The sequence below is a fragment of the Rhinopithecus bieti genome, unplaced genomic scaffold, assembly GCF_001698545.2.
Source record: "Rhinopithecus bieti isolate Rb0 unplaced genomic scaffold, ASM169854v2 scaffold_12077, whole genome shotgun sequence".
In the NCBI taxonomy this organism is placed as follows: domain Eukaryota; kingdom Metazoa; phylum Chordata; class Mammalia; order Primates; family Cercopithecidae; genus Rhinopithecus; species Rhinopithecus bieti.
In genome coordinates, this window is record NW_016807340.1 from 316,624 (window position 1) to 324,473 (window position 7,850).

Consider the following 7,850-nt stretch of genomic DNA (forward strand, 5'->3'; position numbering starts at 1 on the left):
CTCGTGTCCTGTCACTCTTCCCCATCTTCTTTTAATTCTCAATATTCTTGATGTTCCAGAAAGTAAAACCAGAAATTAGAGAACTACCATTAAAATAAATCTGATCAGACCCAATTTGCTTAATTGTCAGAACTTAATATTTAACTTTCAATTTGAAAAATGAATCCACTCTTAAATGTAGTGCTTTCACAAAAAACTTCTCTTCCTTTTTCTTTCACAAGCTCAAGAGTTCCTAGGAGAACTCCACCCCCTACTCCCAACAAAAAGGTATTCAGCTAACCAATTACGCACATAAACCACCAATTTTCACATGTAAATATTCTTGTACATTATCATTTTACACATTTGAATGCGATTTTTACATTTAAAGTCCAGTGACAAGGCTTTGGAGATCTCAGCCTGTGGGCTATGGACAGATTAAGATTTCTTTTCTAATGATCATTTCCTTTTGGTGCTAATGTGTTTGTTCCTTATTAGTGCCACTCACTGGCCTGGATTTAAGCCAGATTAAAATAAATTCCTTTGATTTGCCTGGTTTCAAAGACACAAAAGAATTTCCCACTTTGAAAATCCCCACAGAGTTTTGGGTAAAGAATGTGTCACCTCAGGATGTTGATACTCTTCATTATGACCAACGCTGTTAGGAATTCCTCAACCTTAAGAGATAAGGTTGATGGTGCTCCCTTCTGTTTTAGAAAAATGCAAAGGTAACATCATCTGCTGTGAGTCTGATACCATTGTTAACTGTGCTTAATTCCAGAAATAACGTAATACAAATTGAAATTTGTTTTAGGGATTTTGTAAATGCGTGACCACAGTTATAGCCTTAGTTCTACTGCTTAAAATTGTATATTTGAATATATTTCAAGTATTTGCAGAAAAATCACAAAAGCACGTCCTTTTTATCATTGAATATGTCAAGGAATAATTTTAATAAGCTTCATTCAGTTTTTCTATTATGCATTATTAAAGTAAGTTAATACATAATTCAAAACTATTTTGAAGTTATTAAAATGAAGAAATTCCTTTAGATTAATATGTGTTCACTCTTTGTTTCTATTTTACAAATCTGCAGATGAAACCAAATATTATTTAACACTAAAACATGTAATAAGCTAAGGAGCACATCATCTGTATCACTTCAATACAAGAAAATAATGACAACTTTCTTTATCCGGAAAATTATGCATGTTAGGAGGAGGTCTGTATTCAAAAGGCATTTTCTTTTCTTTTCTTTTTTTTTTTTTTTTTGATACAGCGTTTCATTCAGTTGCACAGGCTGCAGTTCAGTAGCGCGATCTCACCTCACTGCCACCTCCACCTCCTGTGTTCAAGCAATTCTCCTGCCTCAGCCTCCTGAGTAGCTGGGATCAAAAAGGCATTTTCTAACCCCAAGTTAACTCTACCCCACAATCCAAACAACATTTGAACTTTTTTTGTTCATATCATATGTAAGCGCTAAGAAAGCAGTTTTAATAGAAATTAAACACATATAGTGTTCTCTTTAAATATATTTAGAAAATTACTCTTAAGGTTAATATAATTTTTCTATTGTTTTAATTCTTGTACATTTTAATGATCAATAAAAGCTGGCCACACTTGCTAATTTAATTGCCATCCTAAATACATGCAATCCAGTCTAAGAACTTCCAATATCTCTTTAAGAGTCACTATAGAATTGAAAATATAGTGGATTCCTTTAAAGGGCTGATATAAGGGGATGGTAGGTGAGTGAGAGGACAGGATTATTGAAAGAAAAAAAAAAAAACAAGAATGATTTAAAACAATTGAGTTCATGGAAACAGAATGAAAACTGGTTCTCTGGTTCTCAGAGACCAGGAAGGGCAGCCAGTGCGGAACGGAGAGATGGGGGGATGGTTAATGGATACAAACATATATTTAGATGGAATGAATAAGATCTAGTACTTGATAGCACAACAGGGTGACTACAGAAAACAATAAAGTTATTGTAAATTTAAAAATAACTAAAAGAGCATAATTGGATTGTTTGTAACACAAAAGAAGGATAAACGCTGGAGGTGATAGATACCCCATTTACCTTGATGTGATTATTACACACTGCATGCCTATATCAAAATATCTCATGTACTCCATAAATATATACACCTACTATGTGCCCACAAAAATTGAAAAGTAAGAAAATAAAAATAGATTTAAAAAGAACGATAGCTTTTATGTCGGAACTTATGTTTGATGTGTTTGTGTGATGTGTTTGTGTTGTGACCTGTATAATAGGTGAATGTATGTAATACTTTTAGAATTAGTCAAGGAAGAAGTAACAATGAAGGAAGAAAAAGACTGATAAATTGCCTGTCTGCTTACAAATAATAAAGAAAAAATATGATAAATGAATTAAAAGGATTGCAGTCCAACTGAGAAAAAATTACTGGATCACATATGACACACAGAGAAAAAGGGCTTACAAGTCAATAGCGCGAAACATCAATAGAAAAATGACAAAGACTGTCAACACATTCACAAATAAGGAAATATAAATGGTTAATAAACTTACAAAAATATGTTTAACCTGATGACAGATGAAGACATACATGTTAATCCACTGAAATGTTTTTTGACAATTATATTGGGAAAGATAAAAATGAGAGAAAAAGCTTAATGTTGGCAAGTATTTGCTAAAGCAGGTACTCTCATATTCTGTAAGTGGGAATACAAATTTGTGCCCAAACTGTAGAGGATAATTTGACAACATATATTAAAATTCAAGATGCTCTAGTATGATCCAGAAATTCTACTTTTAAAATCTTATCCTGGCCAGGAGTGGTGGCTCATGCCTGTAATCCCAGCACTTTGAGAGGATGAGGCGGGTGTATCACCTGAGGTTAGGAGTTCGAGACCAGCCTGACCATCATGGTAAAACCCCATCTCTACTAAAAATGCAAAAAATTAGCCTGGCGTGGTGGCACGTCCTTGGAATCCCAGCTACTCGAGTGGCTGAGGTGGGAGAATTGCTTGAACCCGGGAGGCGGAAGCTGCAGTGAGCCGAGATCATGCCACTGCACTCCAGCCTGGGCAAGAAAGCGAGACCCAGTCTCAAAAAAAAAAAAAAAAAAAAAAAAAAAAAAAAAAAAAAATCTTATCCTAAGGAAATATTATAGGTAACATGAAAAACTGGAAACAATGTAAATCTCCCAGAGTAGAATTATTCATGAAGTCTAATATTCTGTATCCATTAAGTCTATCTATGTGAGCTATTTTATCTGAGATGTTCAATCGGAAACAAAAGCTACAGAACAATATACCTCTATTAGGTTGGTGCAAAAGTAATCACAGTTTTTGCCATGGAAAGTAATGGCCAAAATGGCCGGGACTGGTGGCTCATGCCTGTAATCCCACCACTTTGGGAAGCCGAGGTGGGCAGATCATTTGAGGTCAGGAGTTCGAGACCAGCCTGGCCAACATGGCAAAACCCTGTCTCTACTAAAAAAAAAAAAAAAATTAGCCAGGCATGCTGGCACATGCCTGTAATCTCAGCTACTTGTGAGGCTGAGGCAGGAGAATTGGATGAACCTGGCAGGCAGAGGTTGTACTGAGCTGGATCTACCACTGCAGTACAGCCTGGCTGGAGCACGGTGGCTCACGCCTATAATCCCAGCACTTTGGGAGACCAAGGCCGTCAGATCACCTGAGGTCAGGAGTGTGAGACCAGCCTGGCTAATTACAGCACGCACCTGTAATCCCAGCTACTCGGGAGGCTGAGGCAGGAGAATTGGTTGAACCCGGGAGGCAGAGGTTGCAGTGAGCCGAGATCGTGGCCAGGAAAAAAGAACTAAACCCCGTCTCAAAAAAAAAAAAAAAGAAAAAAAAGAGAGAAGGAAGGAAGGAAGGAAGGAAGGAAGGAGGGAAGGAGGGAAGGAGGGAAGGAGGGAAGGAGGGAAGGAGGGAAGGTGGGAANGGAGGTTGCAGTGAGCCAAGATCGTGCCACTGCACTCCAGCCTGGTGACAGAGACTCTTTCTCAAACAAACAAACAAACAAACAAACAAAAGCCAGGCGCGGTGGCTCAAGCCTGTAATCCCAGCACTTTGGGAGGCCGAGACGGGCGGATCATGAGGTCAGGTGATCGAGACCATCCTGGCTAACCCGGTGAAGCCCCGTCTCTACTAAAAAATACAAAACCTAGCCGGGCGAGGTGGCGGGCGCCTGTAGTCCCAGCTGCTCGGGAGGCTGAGGCAGGAGAATGGCGTAAACCCGGGAGGCGGAGTTTGCAGTGAGCTGAGATCCGGCCACTGCACTCCAGCCTGGGCGGCAGAGAGAGACTCCGTCTCAAAAAAAAAAAAAAAAAGTTACCTACAGCTAGATAATCCCGAAATTAGCAACTGTTATGTTCTATGATAAATCTCAGTGTCTAAGATTTGCTTCATTATTATCTATCACTTTGCACAAACATCATCATACAATCCTAGGAAACACTGCTGTTCGCAATCCAGTAACTATTCAGTAGGAGACCGTCTCTCTCATAAGCCCTCCAGGGTTGGTGACTGCTGACTCTAAAAATTTTGGAGTAAAGAGCTGATGAGTTTCCATACATTTTCTGAATATAACTTTCCTCCCAAAATTCCAAAGTTGGGTCCATAAACAAGTGCTTGCCATTAATATCTGTAGATCTATTTTTATGCCTGAGTACAAAGTCATTTAAGACATTTTTTCCCACCAGAGACTTGAAACCCCTACATGCATGTTACTCTTGAGACTCAGACTTTTCCTCCCATATATCACCAATGATATCACTGGTAACATTACAGATGGTGATAACTGCTCAGGTAGCATAGAATAATGCATGCTTGATCAAAGATGATTTAAAATCATAGGTCAGGTCAGGCACGGTGGCTCACGCCTGCAATCCCAGCACTTTGGGAGGCTGAGACGGGTGGAAAACCTGAGGTCAGCAGTTTGAGACTAGCCTGGCTAACATGGTGAAACCCTGTCTTTACTAATAATACAAAAATTAGATGGGCATGTGGTGCACGCCTGCAATCCCTGCTGCTCAGGAGGCCAAGGCCGGAGAATCGCATGAACCTGGGAGGCAGAGGTTGCAGTGGGCTGGGATAACGCCATTGCACTCCAGCCTGGGTGACAAGAGCGAAATGCCATCTACCAAGAAAAAAAAAAAGAATAAATAAAATCATAGGTCCATCCACCGACTTTATTTTAAAGGACAATCTCTACCTCCAGCTGCTGTTTACTAAGTTGAATATCTGCAATTCTTGTTTCCAATAATTCAAAGCATTTTAAAAGCATGGGTGTGTTTCAAAATGTCCTCCAATCAAGTGGTTTTCAATTGCCTTGCCTCAGGGGACCATAAAATATGTATTTGAGTATCTTGAATTCATCCATTCTCAGAACACATCCAGCACAAAATTACACTGTGAGGAACTTTAGGCCCAACAGCTGCAGAAGTTAGAGCAAGGGAAATAAGGTCAAACAGGAATGTGCTGTCTGTGCGTAAAATTAGCATAGCCTTATAGGTTAACCATAAGATAAACATAAAGCATGCTAGAAAAAAAGCAGGTTCGGCCGGGTGCGGTGGCTCAAGCCTGTAATCCCAGCACTTTGGGAGGCCGAGACGGGCGGATCACGAGGTCAGGAGATTGAGACCATCCTGGCTAACACGGTGAAACCCTGTCTCTACTAAAACTACAAAAAACTAGCCGGGCGAGGTGGCAGGCGCCTGTAGTCCCAGCTACTCGGGAGGCTGAGGCAGGAGAATGGCGTGAGCCCGGGAAGCGGAGCTTGCAGTGAGCTGAGATCCGGCCACTGCACTCCAGCCTGGGCGACAGAGCGAGACTCCCATCAAAAAAAAAAAAAAAAAAAAGAAAAAAAAAAAGAAAAAAAGCAGGTTAATGTGAAAATAATATGTCATTGAGCTAGACCTCTCCAGGAATTAAGGTCACTCACATTGCTACAAGAAATACATTCCATTAGTCTTGTTATGAGGTTGTTCTCTACATTTCCATAGCAGGCTCGCAACAAGACTGAATTACATCTACCACTGCTTGCGGACCCTGAATTTGATTTTTTATTTGTGCCATATTTACTCTATAAAACCCACAATGACCATTTTAATTTGCTGTATAACAATTATTACATGGTAAGCATGTTTGTCTGTATAGGCAGATTTGGTGGTGTCCAGATTCTAAAACTTTGTTTTTTGCCTAAGGTAGCTCCTTGAAAGAAGAGCTCTTAGTGTTCTACATCATACAATATTAATCACCACATTTTCCTGATGCACTGCAGATATTGAATCACTTGGAGTATGCCTTACAAAAAATGTATGAAAACAGCTTTTACTACATCTCAATAGCTAATGTAGAACTCATTATATTCTAGGATGATAGCCAAATCTTTTTATCAATGAAAAAAATTAGTAAATATACATCTGCTGACATTTCAAGGCACTCTCAAATAGAAAACTGTTAACCCATTTCGCTAGGATTATTTTGATAACCCCAGCAGTTATCACATATTCAGGAATCCTTACCAACTTCTCACTTTTATCTCAAAATATTTCTCCTTTCCAACCCTAGGATACTGGAGGGTGAAAGTCTGGTATTTAATGTCTTCCATTACTCGTGTCCTGTCACTCTTCCCCATCTTCTTTTAATTCTCAATATTCTTGATGTTCCAGAAAGTAAAACCAGAAATTAGAGAACTACCATTAAAATAAATCTGATCAGACCCAATTTGCTTAATTGTCAGAACTTAATATTTAACTTTCAATTTGAAAATGAATCCACTCTTAAATGTAGTGCTTTCACAAAAAACTTCTCTTCCTTTTCTTTCACAAGCTCAAGAGTTCCTAGGAGAACTCCACCCCTACTCCCAACAAAAGGTATTCAGCTAACCAATTACGCACATAAACCACCAATTTTCACATGTAAATATTCTTGTACATTATCATTTTACACATTTGAATGCGATTTTACATTTAAAGTCCAGTGACAAGGCTTTGGAGATCTCAGCCTGTGGGCTATGGACAGATTAAGATTTCTTTTCTAATGATCATTTCCTTTTGGTGCTAATGTGTTTGTTCCTTATTAGTGCCACTCACTGGCCTGGATTTAAGCCAGATTAAAATAAATTCCTTTGATTTGCCTGGTTTCAAAGACACAAAAGAATTTCCCACTTTGAAAATCCCCACAGAGTTTTGGGTAAAGAATGTGTCACCTCAGGATGTTGATACTCTTCATTATGACCAACGCTGTTAGGAATTCCTCAACCTTAAGAGATAAGGTTGATGGTGCTCCCTTCTGTTTTAGAAAATGCAAAGGTAACATCATCTGCTGTGAGTCTGATACCATTGTTAACTGTGCTTAATTCCAGAAATAACGTAATACAAATTGAAATTTGTTTTAGGGATTTTGTAAATGCGTGACCACAGTTATAGCCTTAGTTCTACTGCTTAAAATTGTATATTTGAATATATTTCAAGTATTTGCAGAAAAATCACAAAAGCACGTCCTTTTTATCATTGAATATGTCAAGGAATAATTTTAATAAGCTTCATTCAGTTTTTCTATTATGCATTATTAAAGTAAGTTAATACATAATTCAAAACTATTTTGAAGTTATTAAAATGAAGAAATTCCTTTAGATTAATATGTGTTCACTCTTTGTTTCTATTTTACAAATCTGCAGATGAAACCAAATATTATTTAACACTAAAACATGTAATAAGCTAAGGAGCACATCATCTGTATCACTTCAATACAAGAAAATAATGACAACTTTCTTTATCCGGAAAATTATGCATGTTAGGAGGAGGTCTGTATTCAAAAAGGCATTTTCTTTTTCTTTTCTTTTTTTTTTTTTT